General features: G+C 44.1%; 1 pseudogene; it reads right to left on the bottom strand.

Moving 5' to 3' along the window:
• Positions 1 to 1,842: 1,842 nt before the first annotated feature.
• On the bottom strand, positions 1,843 to 17,846 carry LOC102130805 (leucine-rich repeat-containing protein 37A3-like; annotated as a pseudogene).
• Positions 17,847 to 18,052: the final 206 nt, after the last annotated feature.

Here is an 18,052-nt window from a genome sequence, read left to right as displayed (position 1 = left end):
ACTCCGTCTCAAAAAAATAAATAAATAAATAAAAAATTTTAAAAAATAAAAAAACAAAAAAATTTAAAAACAAATACTTAAAATAATGTAACAAGTTATCACCAGGCAGTTTGGACTCATGACAATGTGTGGTGTTTCTCAGACATGCACTATTGCAATGCAGCTTGACTGTCTTGCAAACAACCTCAATGCTATTTTTAAATTGGCAGAGGCAGCAGGCCATATGGCTAGGTAAGATCCTATAAATGAAAATACAGAATAATAAGTGATAAAGCGGTTACTTGAGTAGATAAAGGCGACAGAAAATGCTACCACAGGGGTGGGCAAAAATGAGTTATTGAGGCCTATGGACTGGACAGTTGGGTAGGAACCAGAAGGCCAACAGGAAGGAGGACAAAGGTGCCCAACAGAAGGGTAAGCATGGCAGTGAGTATGGTCTGCCTAGAATAAAGGTGGTTGGGATTAGAATTAGGTGACACTGATCAGTAGTCTAATTCAGAAGTATCTCTTCCCAACTCAAAAGTCTCACTTTGGGCTGAAAGTACACAGGACGAAGGAAGCATACCTCAGCCTTAAACGACTGAAGAAGAGTGTCAAGTAGCAGCAGGTGGGAAAGTGGCTTTGGTTTTGAGTTTGTGGGCTCTGAATCCACACAAAGACAGGACTGCATTCTGAAAACCTGAATTAATTATTGTCCTTACCTCAATGAGACAATAAATTATAATCAAAATCATTAGTATTACGGTCACAGATATTGCCAAGATGAGTTTGTTATAGCCATATCCTGGAACTTCTTTAGTGAAGTTAAAAAAAAAAGGAAAGAACAATTTTTTAAGAAAACTAAGGGCATGAAAGCTAACTATTCAATACCCCAGTATTCCAGGTGAGTAGCTTACAGGTTCTTTTTTATTTTTTGAGGCAGGGTCTCACTCTGTTGCCCAGGCTGGAGTACAGTGGTGCGATCATGGTTCACCTCAGATTCGACCTCCCTGGGCTCAGGTGATCCTCCCACCTCAGCCTCCCGAGTAGCTGGGACTACAGGCATGTGTCACCACAACCAGCTAATTTTTATATTTTTTTGTGGAGACAGGGTTTCACTATGTTGGCCATGCTGGTCTCAAACTCCTGACCTCAAGCAATCCACCCACCTCAGCCTCCCAAAGTGCTAGAAGTACAGGTATGAGCCATCATACCTGGCCTACAGTTTATCTTGTGTACTAATCTATTTCACTCTCTAAATGAGCAAAGTGGGAGATCACTGTCATGGCCAGAGTTACGTGGCCAAGACAAGCTATGGTCTGGGAGTCGAGGTTCTCCTGTGTGGGCACTTTCCTTGTTGGTGGAAGGGCTGAGGCAGGGCTTGCTTGTCTGACATAATGTAAAAGAGTCTTGGAACATGTGCTGGGTCCAGAGTCTAAAACCCCTTGTGACCTATGGAACACCCAGCTCTGCACCAAAGGGTGGAAGGCTGCCCTGCCACACTATAATCTAAGTCCAGGGCATAAAACCCCTTGTGGCTTGGAGAGAACCCAGGGCTCAGGGCATAAAACCCCTTGTAGCCTCTGGAATGTGTCCAGACTCGCTGGCCCCTTGCTCCTTTCTCTCCCAAGATCATAAATTGATTGTATCTTGAATTAGAAGAATCTGTCTCCCTTATCTCAAGTGGCACAGCATATGCTAAGCCATCACAGCTATGCTTGATGCACTGCTGCCTTTCTACCCCCACTTCCTCACGTCCTCACCTGTTATCCCCACATCCGCACGTCCTCACCACCTGCTTCTTTGTTTGATTACCAATAAATAGTGTGGGCTCCCAGAGCCCTCGAAGAGCCTTCACAGCCTCCATACTGGCATTGGCCCCCTGGACCCACCCTATGTTCTCTTAATTTGTCTTGTCTCATTCCTTTGACTCCACCAGACTTCATAGTCCCCATGACCTGGTGTTGGGTCTGATCACCCCAACATTCCTGGCATATGCTAAATGATGAGAAAGTCTGGGTCTCGTGTTTCTGTGTGGTCCTGCTCTTTCTGTTCACTCTGGGCTTCTGTGCTTTCATTAATATAGTTCTCAGTTCTTGCTGCTCACTGAGAAGCTTCATCAGGAGGCCTGTTCTGGAGATGAGCTTGGCACAGGCCAATTGCACGTGGGTCTCAGAGCAGTCCATTTTCAAGGTTTGGATAACATGAGAAATGAGCCTTCTCACATCGTTGTTGAGGATGAGGGACCATAGCTGCTGGTTTAGCTGAATTTCAAACCGGTCACCTGGGGACAAGGGCAACGGGTAGTAGAAGATTTTGGGCTTGGGGGACAAGCCAGTGCCCATGTTGTTGTATTCCCATTGTGTTTCACTGGTGTGTTTAACAGTTGTCTCTAAGTTGAACACAGTCCCAGTGGAATCTGCCACAGGAGGATGACTGTAGGTTGTGTTTTCAGAGATGGTGCCTTCTGGCATAGTAGTGTTTTCCATAAAAATGTTTTCTTCTAAGGCATTTCTTGCTGTGGTGTTTTTTACATTAGTGTTCTCTATAAAACGTTCTGAAGGAGCAAATACTACTGGAAAAGGATTTTCCTGAGGACTCAGGTCTCCTAAAGACAAAAAACCCCTTGTGAAGGGGAATTTATGAGGCTGTTTGCTGCAGAGAATGGAGGCCTCTTTGTGAGCATCAGTCTATTGAGAGAACTTTTCTTTCTGAACTTTTGACTCTTTTTGGCCTTGGGTGTTCTGTGGACCACATGGGAGCAACTTTTAAGAAAGCAGTATTTTTTTCTAGAATGTACGATTGCATCTAGCCTTTGCATCTTCTAAAACCAAAATGGCATAAGTTAAGTCTTTCCATCTGTTTCTGACCTCAGGTCGGGCTTTTGCAGGGGTGGAGGCAGAAGGCACACCCATGGAGAAGGGTTTCAACAAAGAGAAGACTGCCGCCTTATGCTCTAGTGTGAACGGAGGCTTGGTGTAGACAGCGTTTCCTGCTAACTTCTTGGGCCCCTGCTCATCGTGAGGCTGTTCCAGCTCCCTTGGGGCTGGACTCCCAAGCCGTTTTTCTTTGGCAGCGTTCTCCACGAATGCCCGGGCACCCCATTCCCTCCTGATGCTCTGCTTTCCCACCTCTTTGAAGTGCCTTTTCTGGATGCTCCTTGGGCCCATGAGGACTCTGTTCACTCTCCGTAGGCTTTTGCCGACATTTGGAATCTTTGCCAGGCTGTTTTCCTGTAATTGAGCAGTTTCTAATTTCTTTTCAAATATTTGGCGTTTAAATTTGTTACCTAGAAGGCTGGACTGTATAAGCATGGCAGTTTTTTCTTCTCTTTTATCTTCATTGAGTTTTTCTTGAATTTCTGCATCTAACACATTTTCCAGAAAAGAAAGCTTTCCCAGTTTATTTTCTTAAGTTGAGTTGTTGGAGGCAGGTTGAAGAGAGGGGCTCTTTGTATTGTTTTTCAAAATACCCAGGGGCCTACCTCCATCTAGTACTTTTGAAAAAAGCAGTTTAAGGAACGTAACACTGATTCCACATCTTATAGATTTTTCGCTGAGAAATAAGGCAAGCTCTTGGCACTAAGTCTAGCTGCTCACTCCCAAAGCCTGACAAGTTGATGTCATTGCTGTCTGAGGGCGCCTCCGGCTCAGTAGTCAGCTCAGTGCTCCTGTGCTTCTTCCAGGCTTGTAACACCTTTATGAAGGCTCCTTCTGGATTCCCTACAGATGCTTCTTTAAACTGTCAAAAAAGAAGAGACTGCTTTGATAATGAAAGATGATAGGACGGCATGCATCAGCTCACAGCCGTATGCCCCGGTCACACAGAGTAGGAGTCAGCAAACATTCAAGTGCCAGTCAGAGAAGAGAAACATACACCCAAACCTAAACCTATGAAATGGCAACAACAAAAGGAAGAAAGACATCTTTTGAAAACATGGCCACCTACTTGGAACATTCCATAGTGTGACATATAGTAGCTCTGTTTAGGATTATTCCATTGATCCCAGGGGCCAATTGCCCAGCGCTCAGCCAAAACCCAAGGTGGAAGACAGCCACTTCCCTGATGAGCTGGCCTCTCTGCAGACTGCTCCGTTCCCTGTGCTGCCCTCCCTCAGATACAGAGAGAGCACAAGGCTCCCTCTCTCCTCATCCTCAGTGTGCCCGTGTTCTTGCTACCATCACAGCTGAATGCAATGAAAGGCAACCCTCTGAGAGGAGCAGGGGCAGGGATGCTAAAGTGGAGGCCTCCTCCCATTGCTGATAGATCCTCATCCGGCCTGCTCCACCCACCTGCACGGTTCTCTGCTCCCACAAATCCTAGCCCCATCACAGAAGACTCAACACAGAAAAAAACACTGTGTCCACCCTAGATTCTTTTCTTAAATATAGACAGGGATCTGGGGTGTAGGTTAAGAGATTTTTAGGGCTACCCTCTTTGGGTCCCCTCCCTTTGTATGGGAGCTCTGTCTTCACTCTGTTAAATCTTGCAACTGCACTCTCTTTTGGTCCGTGTTTGTTACGGCTCGAGTTGAGCTTTCGCTTGCCGTCCACCATTGCTGTTTGCCACTGTTGCAGACTCGCCGCTCACCTCCATCCCTCTGGATCTGGCAGGGTATCTGCTGTGCTCCTGATCCAGCGAGGCACCCACTGCCACTCCCAATCAGGCTAAAGGCTTGCCATTGTTCCTGCACAGCTAAGTGCCCAGGTTCATCCTAATGGAGCTGAACACTAGTCACTGGGTTCCACGGTTCTCTTCCATGACCCACGGCTTCAAATAGAGCTATAACACTCACTGCATGGCCCAAGATTCCATTCCTTGGAATCCGTGAGGCCGAGAACACAAGGCTTGCCACCATTTTGGAAGCAGCCCGCCACCATCTTGGGAGCTCTGGGAGCAAGGACTCCCCCGTAATATTTGGCAACAACGAAGGGATCTCCAAAGCGATGGGAAACATTCCCCCCAAGGCAAAAGTGCCCCTAAGATGTATTCTGGAGAATTGGGACCAATTTGACCCTCAGACGCTAAGAAGGAAATGACTTATATTCTTCTGCAGTACCACCTGGCCACAATATCCTCTTCAACGGGGAGAAACCTGGCCTCTTGAAGGAAGTATAAATTATAACACCATCTGACATCTAGACCTCTTTTGTAGAAAAGAAGGCAAATGGAGTGAAGTGCCATACATACAAACTTTCTTTTCATTAAGAGACAACTCGCAATTATGTAAAAAGTATGATTTATGCCCTACAGGAAGCCCTCAGGGTCCACCTCCCTACCCTAGCGTCCCCCTGACTCCTTCCCCAACTAATAAGGACCCCACTTCAACCCAAACGGTCAAAAAGGAGATAGACAAAGGGGTAAACAATGAACCAAAAAGTGCCAGTATTTCCCGATTATGCCTCCTCCAAGCAGTGGGAGGAGGAGAATTCAGCCCAGCCAGAGTGCATGTACCTTTTTCTCTCTCAGACTTAAAGCAAAAAAAAATAGACCTAGGTAAATTCTCAGATAACCCTGATGGCTATATTGATGTTTTACAAGGGTAGGACAGTCCTTTGATCTGACATGGAGAGATATAATGTTACTGCTAAATCAGACGCTAATCCCAAATGAGAGAAGTGCCGCCATAACTGCAGCCCGAGAGTTTGGCGGTCTCTGGTATCTCAGTCAGGTCAATGACAGGATGACAACAGAGGAAAGAGAACAATTTCCCACAGACCGGCAGGCAGTTCCCAGTGTAGACCCTCACTGGGACACAGAATCAGAACATGGAGATTGGTGCCACAGACATTCGCTAACTTGCGTGCTGGAAGGACTAAGGAAAACTAGGAAGAAACCTATGAATTATTCAATGATGTCCACTATAACATAGTGAAAGGAAGAAAATCCTACTGCCTTTCTGGAGAGACTAAGGGAGGCATTGAGGAAACATACCTCCCTGTCACCTGACTCTATTGAAGGCCAACTAATCTTAAAGAATAAGTTTATCACTCAGTCAACTGCAGACATTAGAAAAAAAACTTCAAAAGTCTGCCTTAGGCCTGGAGCAGAACTTAGAAACCCTATTGAACTTGGCAACCTTGGTTTTTTATAATAGAAATCAGAAGGAGCAGACGGAACGGGACAAATGGGATAAAAAAAGGCCACCGCTTTAGTCATGGCCCTCAGGCAAGTGGACTTTGGAGGCTCTGGAAAAGGGAAAAGCTGGGAAAATTGAATGCTTAACTAATAGGGCTTGCTTCCAGTGTGGTCTGCAAGGGCACTTTAAAAAAGATTTTCCAAGTAGAAATAAGCCACCCCCTCTTCCATGCCCCTTATGTCAAGGGAATCACTGGAAGGCCCACTGCCCCAGGGCATGAGGGTCCTCTGAGTCAGAAGCCACTAACCAGATGATCCAGCAGCAGGACTGAGGGTGCCCGGTGCAAGCACCAGCCCATGCCATCACCCTCACAGAGCCCCAGGTATGCCTGACCATTGAGGGCCAGGAGGTTAACTGTCTCCTGGACACTGCTGCGGCCTTCTCAGTCTTACTCTCCTGTCTCGGACAACTGTCCTCCAGATCTGTCACTATCTGAGGGGTCCTAGGACAGCCAGTCACTAGATACTTCTCCCAGCCACTGAGCTGTGACTGGGGAATTTTACTCTTTTCACATGCTTTTCTAATTATGCCTGAAAGCCCCACTCCCTTGTTAGGGAGAGACTTTCTAGCAAAAGCAGGGGCCATTATACACCTGAACAGAGGAGAAGGAACACCCGTTTGTTGTCCCCTGCTTGAGGAAGGAATTAATCCTGAAGTCTGGGCAACAGGACAATATGGATGAGCAAAGAATGCCCATCCTTTTCAAGTTAATCTGAAGGATTCTGCCTCCTTTCCCTACCAAAGACAGTACCCCCTTAGACCTGAGGCCCAACAAGGACTCCAAAAGACTGTTAAGGACCTAAAAGCCCAAGGCCTAGTAAAACCAAGCAATAGCCCTTGCAATACTCCAATTTTAGAAGTACAGAAACCCAACAGACAGTGGAGGTTAGTGCAAAATCTCAGGATTATCAATGAGGCTGTTGTCCCTCTATACCCAGCTGTACCTAACCCTTATACTCTGCTTTCCCAAATACCAGAGGAAGCAGGGTGGTTTACAGTCCTGGACCTTAAGGATGCCTTTTTCTGTATCCCTGTACATCCTGACTCTCAATTCTTGTTTGCCTTTGAAGATCCTTCGAACCCAACGTCTCAACTTACCTGGACTGTTTTACCCCAAGGGTTCAGGGATAGCCCCCATCTATTTGGCCGGGCATTAGCCCAAGACTTGAGCCAGTTCTCATACCTGGACACTCTTGTCCTTCGGTACATGGATGATTTACTTTTAGCTGCCCGTTCAGAAACCTTGTGCCATCAAGCCACCCAAGCACTCTTAAATTTCCTCGCTACCTGTGGCTACAAGGTTTCTAAACCAAAGGCTCAGCTCTGCTCACAGCAGGTTAAATACTTAGGGCTAAAATTCTCCAAAGGCACCAGGGCCCTCAGTGAGGAATGTATCCAGCCTATACTGGCTTATCCTCATCCCAAAACCCTAAAGCAACTAAGAGGGTTCCTTGGCATAACAGGTTTCTGCCAAATATGGATTCCCAGGTACAGCGAAATAGCCAGGCCATTATATACACTAATTAAGGAAACTCAGAAAGCCAATACCCACTTAGTAAGATGGACATCTGAAGCAGAAGTGGCTTTCCAGGCCCTAAAGAAGACCCTAACCCAAGCCCCAGTGTTATGCTTGCCAATGGGGCAAGTCTTTTCTTTATATGTCACAGAAAAAATAGGAATAGCTCTAGGTGTCCTTACACAGGTCCGAGGGAGGAGCTTGCCACCCATGGCATACCTGAGTAAAGAAACTGATGTAGTGGCAAAGGGTTGGCCTCATTGTTTACGGGTAGTGGCGGCAGTAGCAGTCTTAGTATCTGAAGCAGTTAAAATAATACAGGGAAGAGATCTTACTGTGTGGACATCTCATGATGTGAACGGCATACTCACTGCTAAAGGAGACTTGTGGCTGTCAGACAACCGTGAGGAAAGTAACTAAAATTGTAAATCCCCATGGCCCTCCCTTATCATATTTTTCTCTTCACTGTTCTCTTACCCCCTTTCACTCTCACTGCACCCTCTCCATGCCACTGTACGACCAGTAGCTCACCTTACCAAGAGTTTATATGGAGAATGCGGCATCCTGGAAATATTGATGCCCCATCTTATAGGAGTTTATCTAAGGGAACCTCCACCTTCACTGCCCGCACCCAGCAACTGCTATAACTCTGCCACTCTTTGCAAGCATGCAAATACTCATTATTGGACAAGGAAAATGATTAATTCTAGTTGTCCTGGAGGACTTGGAGCCACTGTCTGTTGGACTTACTTCACCCATACCAGTATGTCTGATGGGGTGGAGTTCAAGATCAGGCAAGAGAAAAACACGTAAAGGATGTAATCTCCCAACTGACCTGGGTACACAGCACCCCTAACCCCTACAAAGGACTAGATCTCTCAAAACTACATGAAACCCTCTGTACCCATATTCGCCTGGTAAGCCTATTTAATACCACCCTCACTGGGCTCCATGAGGTCTCAACCCAAAACCCTACTAACTGTTGGATGTGCCTCCCCCTGCACTTCAGGTCATACATTTCAATCCCTGTACCTGAACAATGGAACAACTTCAGTACATAAATAAACACCATTTCCGTTTTAGTAGGACCTCTTGTTTCCAATCTGGAAATAACCCATACCTCAAACCTCACCTGTGTAAAATGTAGCAATTTACTATAGACACAACCAACTCCCAGTGCATCGGGTAGGTAACTCCGCCCACACAAATGGTCTGCCTACCCTCAGGACAAAAAAGTCTGTGGTACCTCAGCCTATAGTTGCTTGAATGGCTCTTCAGAATCTATGTGCTTCCTCTCATTCTTAGTGCCCCCTATGACCATCTACACTGAACAAGATTTATACAATCATGTCGTACCTAAGCCCTGCAACAAAAGAGTACCCATTCTTCCTTTTGTTATTGGAGCAGGAGTGCTAGGCAGACTAGGTACTGGCATTGGCGGTATCACAGCCTCTACTCAGTTCTACTACAAATTATCTCAACAACTAAATGGTGACATGGAACGGGTTGCTGACTTCCTGGTCACCTTGCAAGATCAACTTAACTCCCTAGCAGCAGTAGTCCTTCAAAATCAAAGAGCTTTAGACTTGCTAACTGCCAAAAGAGGGGGAACCTATTTATTTTTAGGGGAAGAATGCTGTTATAATGTTAATCAATCCAGAATCATCACCAAGAAAGTTAAAGAAATTCAATATCAAATACAATGTAGAGCAGAGGAGCTTCAAAACACTGGACCCTGGGGCCTCCTCAGCCAATGGATGCCGCAGATTCTCCCCTTCTTAGGACCTCTAGCAGTTATAATATTGCTACTCCTCTTTGGACCCTGTATCTTTAACCTCCTTGTTAAGTTTGTCTCTTCCAGAATCAAAGCTGTAAAACTACAAATGGTTCTTCAAATGGAGCCCCAGATGCAGTCCATGAATAAGATCTACCGCAGACTGCTGGACCGGTCCACTAGCTAGTCCATGCTTCGATGTTAATGACATCGAAGGCACTCCTCCTGAGGAAATCTCAACTGCACAACCCCTACTGTGCCCCAATTTAGCAGGAAGCAGTTAGAGCGGTCGTCAGCCAACCTCCCCAACAGCACTCGGGCTTTCCTGTTGAGAGGGGGGACTGAGAGACAGGACTAGCTGGATTTCCTAGGCCAACTAAGAATCCCTAAGCCTAGCTTGGAAGGTGACCGCTTCCACCTTTAAACATGGGGCTTGCAACTTAGCTCACACCTGACCAATCAGATAGTAGAGAGAGCTCAATAAATGCTAATTAGGCAAAAACAGGAGGTAAAGAAATAGCCAATCATCTATTGCCTGAGAGCACAGGAGGAAGGACAATGATTGGGATATAAACCCAGGCATTCAAGCCAGCAATGGCTACCCTTTTTGGGTCCCCTCCCTTTGTATGGGAGCTCTGTCTTCACTCTATTAAATCTTGCAACTGTACAAAAAAAAAATTTTTTTTTAATTTGCCAGATCATAAGCCTATGTTGTTGAAGGTACAGTGAATCTATGGTATAATAGCAGTTTCTGGAAAAACATTACTTGAGGTCCTAAAATGCAGAAGGGAAAAATCAACTTTTGTCAGATGCCTACTTTGCTTTCATTTCATCTCTAATATTTTGGATGAGGAGTCATCCAAAGCTTCTGACTGCAATAAGGTCAAGTGTAGCAGTGTGAAGCTGGGTTTCTTTTCCAGAATTAAAAGTATTTTGGGTGGTGGGGAGGGTCAGAGGAAGAAGTAAAGATTGTGAGAAAAGAAAAACATCGTCATGGTGAGAACCTAGAATTGGGGACAGAAGACCTGGCACTAGGCTGTAGCACTGTTAGCACCTCTGATCTTGTTTTTCCTCATCTGTAAAAAAAGATTAACAATGCTTTTCTGCCCACCTCTTGGGGAGGAGGGTATAATATAATTGGAAAAAAAAATTTTTTTTTGAGAAATAAGCAACACTGTCGTATTATTTATTATCCACCTCATATCATTGGTAGATACCTGTATTCAAGCTATCTGGACATGAAAGCAGTCACATTTTAGAAGTCATGAAGTTGGTGCTAATGAACCTAATATACAGAAAAACACTTGAAAACACTTGAGAGGCGGGTGCGGTGGCTCACTCCTGTAATCCCAGCATTTTGGGAGGCTGAGGTGGGCGGATCACCTCAGGTCAGGGGTAGAGACCAGTCTGACCAACATGGCGAAACCCCGTCTCTACTAAAAATACAAAAATTACCTGGGTGTGGTTGTGAGGGCCTGTAATCCCAGCTGCTTGAGAGGCTGAGGCAGGAGAATCACTTGAACCCGGGAGGTGAAGGTTGCAGTGAGCCGAGACCCCAGCCTGGGTGACAAGAGTGAGACTCCATCTCAAAATAAATAAATAAATGAATAAATAAATAAATATTTTTTAAAAAAAAAAAGGAAGAAAAGCATTTGAATGTTTGTTCTGTGAAGAGAAAGATTTGAGATTCAGAGCAAGTTCAGAGTTGGACGGTCTGAGAATGGAAAAGCCCTCCATTCCATTAGAAGAACCAGATAGCAATTTCTGGTTAGGAAACCAGAAGTGCTCAGGCTTCAAATAAAACAGCATCACTTGTACTTTTTATCTTCATGGTCAAGCAAATACAAACATAACTACATAGGCACACTCCTGTATGTATACACACAGAATGCACCATTTTAATATTTCACAATAAAATGCCTCAGTTTTACTACCCAAGCTACAGAGAATGTTCATCTTTTTTTTTTTTTTTTTTTTGAGACGGAGTCTGACTCTGTCGCCAGGCTGGAGTGCAATGGCGCAATCCTGGCTCACTGCAAACTCTGTCTCCTGGGTTCATACCATTTTCCTGCCTCAGCCTCCTGTGTAGCTGGGACTACAGGCGCCCACCACCACGCCCAGCTAATTTTTTGTATTTTCATGATACAAAGTAAGTTGTAAGTGTAAGACTGCCCCACCACTAGAAATGAAAAAACAATCAGCACTAAATCCAGGCCAGACTTGATTGGTTTAAAACAATGTGTACGTGTATGTGTGTGTATGTGTACGTGTATAATACTTAACTAGCATGCAGCCAATATCAAACTGAAAAAACAGTGAGATCAAAATTTTATTACGGTTGTTTTTTTTTTTTATTTTAAGAAAACTCAATGCTTGGCTAAGTGGTGATGAGACATTATGCTGACTGTGTTATATTATGAATGCACTAAAATAAACAGACAGATGAAGCAGTATGCTATTTCCAAAAGCAGTGCAAGTGGAGTGAAAGCATTTCCATATGAACCTGGCTTTAAAAATTGGGCTGTCAAAAGAACAGTTAAATGTAACACAAAGTAAGAAACTGTCCAATCACTGAAGGCCTTTTTTTTTTTTTTTTTTTTGTCTGGTTTTCAATTCACTGCTTGTAAGTAATGTATTTACTAAAGAAGAGTGAAAGCATGAGTAATTCACGAGTAAAGACCAGCTGAGAAACTCAAGAGCAATGTCTTCTGATTGACAACAGTGAAAGGAAAGCAAAGGTCAAAGGGAGAGGGGAAAAAAATAAAGAAAAAATTAAGGTTATATACATTAGTATCACTTTTACAAAACCACTCAAGAGGATGACTGTCATCTTCTCAGAAAAAAGCTATTGATAGAAAATGGTAGTGGAATTTCTCTTCTAAAACTTTAGGTTAAAACTGTTCTTTAAATCCTCAGGGACTATAATAAAATATTTAATATGCCACTCTAAGTCCTTCCAATCATAACAAAGGCAACAGAAACAATAGACACTTCTCCCATAATCTGCTCCCCTCACCAACCTCCTAGGGGAAGTGAATGAGCAATACAGAAAATCTGGACCCTTCCCATCATTTCAAACTATCTGCTTTTGGAGGAAAAGAGGCAGCTCTGTGACTCTGCAGGAAGGGCTAGTATTCAGTATGGTCCCCTTTCCTACCAATAAAAGAAAAAAGGTTTTACAAACACTTGTCGAAAATCCAATAGGCTTAAGGTAAGGTTTTATAAACATTCATCAAAAATCCAATAGGCTTAAGGATGATGGGTAACACAAGGAGGCACAAGAAAATAACTTTTAACAAAGTAAAAGTAGTGATGCACACCTGTAATCCCAGCATTTTGGGAGGCTGAGGTGGGTGGATCACCTATGGTCAGGAGTTCAAGACCAGCCTGGCCAACATGGTGAAACCCTGTCCCTACTGAAAAAATACAAAAATTAGCTGGGCATGGTGGCAGGCACCTGTAATCCCAGCTACTCCGGAGGCTGAGGCAGGAGAATTGCTTGAACCCAGGAGGTAGAGGTTGCAGTAAGGCGAGACTGTGCCACTGCACTCCAGCCTGAACCACAGAATGAGACCATGTCTAAAAAAAAAAAAAAAAAAAAATTAGCCAGGCATGGTGGCAGGCACCTGTAGTCCCAGCTACTTGGGAAGCTGAGTCACAAGAATCACTTGAACCTGGGAGGCGGAGGTTGCAGTGAGCCCAGATCACATAACTGCACTCTAGCCTGGGTGATAGAGACTCTGGTTCAAAAAAAAAAAAGTTTAAAAAAAAAAACACTTAAAATTTTACTTCCAAATGACCAGGCAACAGAAATAAGATCTCTCTAATCTAGTGTGTCCTACTTCTTTTTTTCTTATTTTGTCTCACATATTTGTTTATTCTCCCAGATCCTGTGTCCTACTTCTATCTAATTCAATGTAGGCTATGAAGCTCCTCCTCCTTCTACCTAAATTAACACATCACAAATAATACATATATTTATGTGTTTCAGAAGTAAATTTTCATTAGAAGCATAATTACTAACACACATTTCTGAATATGCATTTATTTATTTTAAAAATTAAATATCCAGCCTTAGTACTATATACTGTTTGTTATTTTAAGTGGAGAAGGTAGCACTATTTAATAATCAAGGCATGTATCAATTCTACTCCTACTCATTGAGATTATTCAACAATGATTACTCAATTAGACTGCCTGTGATCGTGTTTTCCCTATAACATGTGCTAGAAAAAAATCCTGGACATTGTGAGAGGTAAAATAGCATTAGCCTCATGTGCCACAGGAATAAATTTTCCAAAAATCTTTCAATGTAGCCCTCTAAGAAGGCTTAAAAAAATATTAAATATAATGTAATTTAGTGGTTTAAAAAAGTCTTTGTTGAGTATATTAATAATGAATACTAGCTTGCAAATTTCATCTAATTAAATTTCCTACTACTGTTGAGTACCGACAGAATTATAGCTTGTGTAAGAATATTAACCAACCACGCACCTTGTAGAATATGGTACTGGGGAGTTGATTCCGATGGCTCTGTTCTTAAACTTTGAACCCCAATTTTTAAAATTAAAAGGCAAAAGTTATTTTTCAAATACAAGATACTGATCTAGTCTACAGATTTCATTACAAAATTCTGCCTTGTGATAATCCCCCAAATAATACAGAACAAGGCACAAACCAGTGATTTTTAACTTAGCAAAGTGAGCTTGGCATTTTATCCGTATGTCAAAACACAAGACTAGGCTTTCAGTGAAACAGCCGATGAGAATTCTCCCTCTGCAACATTATCACATGTGCCATCAATTACTGCCATGCCTAAGTCTAGCATCATGCTAGCACATTAAGGCAGAAGGTATTCTATACAGAGTTCACTGGACCAGAAGGACAAAATTAGGGAGGTGGAGGCCAGGCGCCGTGGCTCATGCCTGTAATCCTAGCACTTTGGGAGGCCCAGGCAGGTGGATCACCTGAGGTCAAGAGTTCGAGATCAGCCTGGCCAACATGGGGAAACCTCATTTCTACTAAAAATACAAAAATTAGCCAGGGCGTGGCGGTGGGCGCCTATAATCTCAATTACTCAGGAGGCTGAGGCAGGAGAATCGCTTGAACCCAGGAGGCGGAGGTTGCAGTGAGCCAAGATCACACCACTGCACTCCAGCCTGGGCGACAGAGCAAAAACTCCGTCTCAAAAAAAAAAAAAAGGGAGGTGGAGAGAAAGAAGAGAAGAAATTTTAAAAAGGTAGGCCGTGCAATACTAACCAGATCATGGCTGCCTAGCTAATACGGGCCAACTGCTATGGAAGAAAAATGTTGAACACCCCAGGTTGTGTAAATTTCTGTAAACACCCAAACACAAACACACAAATACACACAATACCAACCTAATTGGGAACATTAATATATGTTGATCCTTTACTATGTTACGGTTTTGAAAATAAAAGCTAAAGTTAAAATATCTGCACTCTCTAAATTGCCTTCATATTTTCCTGAGGAAGAAGCTAGTTAGTGTTTCTTAAAGGGAAGGGGGCTGGCTTGTCATGACGGTTATAAAGATTCAGATTTCCTCTGACTTTTTTCCCCACTCACGTTTTACCAGTAACTCACTGAAACCCTTATTAAATATGTACACTTAAGCACAAATACTAAATGCTGACGATAAGGACAAGTTCAGACATTTTAACAATGGACTGTGTTATTTAAAAATAATGGGCTTTTTGCTGGGTACGGTGGCTCACGCCTGTAATCCCAGCACTTTGGGAGGCCGAGGCGAGCAGATCACGAGGTCAGGAGTTCAAGACCAGCCTGACCAACATTGTGAAACCCCGTCTCTACTAAAAATACAAAAATTAGCCGGGTGTGGTGATGTGTGCCTGTAATCTCAGCTACTTAGGAGGCTGAGGCAGAAGAATCGCTTGAATCTAGGAGGCAGAGGTTGCAGTGAGCTGAGATTATGTGCCATTGTACTCCAGCCTGGGCGACAGAGTGAGACACCATCCCAAATTTTAAAAAATTTAAAAAAATTAAATGGATTTTTCAAAATGAAAATAATATTCAAAAATTTAGAAGTTTTTTTTTTTTTTGAGACAGAGCTTCGTTCTTCTTGCCCAGGTTGGAGTACAATCGTGTGGTCTTGGCTCACTGCAACCTCCGGCTACCAGGTTCAAGCAATTCTCCTGCCTCAGCCTCCCAAGCTGCTGGGATTACAGGTGCCCACCACCATGCCAGGCTAATTTTTTTCTATTTTTAGTAGAAACAGGGTTTCACCATGTTGGCCAGGCTGGTCTTGAACTCCTGACCTTGAGTGATCCACCTCCCTCAGTTTCCCAGATTATTGGGATTGATTATAGGCGTGAGCCAACGTGTCCAACCGAAGTTTTTTTTTTTTAAACTGAGTCAGATAAATAAATCTCCTTGTTCTATTGCTGATATCATCAGTGTCCAAAACTAAGCAGTGTGAAAAGATAGAAATAATCAACTTTTGACAAAAACTAGACATTTATTAAGCTACATAGACCAAACTTGCCATGTTTCACAAGAGTCTGGTAAATAAAATGTATTACTCCTTAACTGTTTCTTTTGTTGTTGTTGAAACGGAGATTTGCTCTGTTGCCCAGGCTGGAGTGCAGTGGAATCTCGGCTAACTGCAACCTCCACCTCCTGGGTTCAAGCGATTCTCGTTCCTCAGCCTCAGGAGTAACTAGGATTACAAGTGCATGCCACCACAGCTGGCTATTTTTTGTATTTTTGTAGAGTTGGGGTTCACCATGTTAGCCAGGCTGCTTTCAAATTCCTGACCTCAGGTGATCCGCCCACCTCGGCCTCCCGAAGTGCTGGGATTACAGGCATTAGCCACTGTGCCCAGCCCTTAACTGTTTCTAACGGAACTTTAAAAAAATTTTTTCCATACATATTCTACTTCCACGTAGGAACATTTCATACATAATTATATTGCCCAGGAAAGGGCAATCTATAAAGGATCAAAATACATTTTACTCCTTTATTCAGTTGACAAAATGCTAAACTTTACCTTGCTACCTTCAACAAAATATTAGTATGGGCCAAAAATATATTTTTCCCCCATCAAAATTCTAATGTGTTTCTAGATATTTTTGGACTGATTTCCCAACATATTAAATATTACATTACACTCCAAACTCTGATTACTGTATGGCATGCAAGAAAACAATTCTAAACTGTATTGGTTATTAATAAGTTTAAGTTCATTCACATCAAGTGTCACACGAACACTACCTACCTAACTGGCTAAGACCCGAAATTAAGCAATGATCATCTGATCGATTCTGTAGGCTTGTCAACTGGTGCTTACTCAATGTCCAAGTGTCCTTCTTCATACTGATCAAAGTGATTACCCTGAAAAAAGATGATGACAGCTATTTTTCAAGAGCAATAAATGTCAAATTTATTAACAGCCTATTGAAGTTTTTTCTTTCCTTTTTTTTTTTTTTTAACCTCAAAGGAGACTGCAATCTTTTTCAGTAGACAATCAAAACCACACCACAAATTCCAACTTTTAAAAAATTTATGAAAAACGTTTTAGGGCCGGGCACAGTGGCTCACGCCTGTAATCCCAGCACTTTGGGAGGCAGAGGCAGGAAGATCACTTGAACCCAAGAGTTGAAAACCAGCCAGGGCAACACAGTGAGACCCTGTTTCTGAAAAAAAAAAAAAATTCAATTAGCCACACATGGTGGTGTGAACCTGTAGTGCCAGCTATTCAGGAGGCTGAAGTGGGAGGCTCACTTGAGCCCAGGAGGTCGAGACAACAATGAACTGTGATCAAGCCACTGCACTCCAAGCATAAGTGACAGAACGAGACCCTATTTCAAACAAAACAAAACAAAATTTATTAGGAATCTAGGCCTAGCAATCTGAACTTTTCTCCTAACAGGTGTTGAAATTGTCAACTAAAACACTATCAACCATTTGGGACACCAACCCTCTTAGACTGACTACATTAGGAAAACTATACGGATTCTTACCAACAGGCAGAGCGCGGCTGGCTCCCCCAGGGCCCTCCAGGCTCCTCTGGCCCAGGCCAGCGGGTGAGCTGGAGGCTCCAAGACGGGCCGCGCCCCACCCTCTGCACACACCGGGGGCCCGTTGTGGCTGCCCCCTGGCCGGACCCAGGCCGTGAAGCTTCCCCACCCCACCTCGGTGACTGACGGCGGCGTCAGCCTCTCCCAGCCCGGACCCTGCCGGCCGCCTGGTCTCCTGGCCCAAGCCTGCCCGGCCTCAACGAAACCCCTCCGAGCCTCCGGGACGCAGCGCCTTTGGGTGGCAGCGGGAGTGGCGAGCCAAGAAGCCTGATGGCTGCCCGAACACCGCGCGGCGGAGGCCCTAAGGGTGCAGAGGGCCTGGCAAGGCGGCCTCAGGACGCAGGCACGGCCTTCTCCTTAGGCCTCGGAGCCGCGCAGACCCGGTCCCGGTGACCGCTGTGTCCCTATTGGTCGAGACCTACCTAGTCCCGACCTCAACAGACAAAAGCCTTAACCGGCCTGGAAGGCGAGCGAAGTTCCAAACGACGACGGGTAGAACGGTTAGCGGCCATTGGGCGGTTGGTCTTCGTGCTACTAGACCTCGCTGCTGGAAGAGAGAAATAGAATGACAGGCCACGTTTGGCCCG

This window comes from Macaca fascicularis, chromosome 16 (assembly GCF_037993035.2).
Source record: "Macaca fascicularis isolate 582-1 chromosome 16, T2T-MFA8v1.1".
Lineage (NCBI taxonomy): Eukaryota > Metazoa > Chordata > Mammalia > Primates > Cercopithecidae > Macaca > Macaca fascicularis.
Note: the sequence above shows the minus strand (reverse complement) of the source record. Positions and strands in the feature narration are given on the sequence as shown.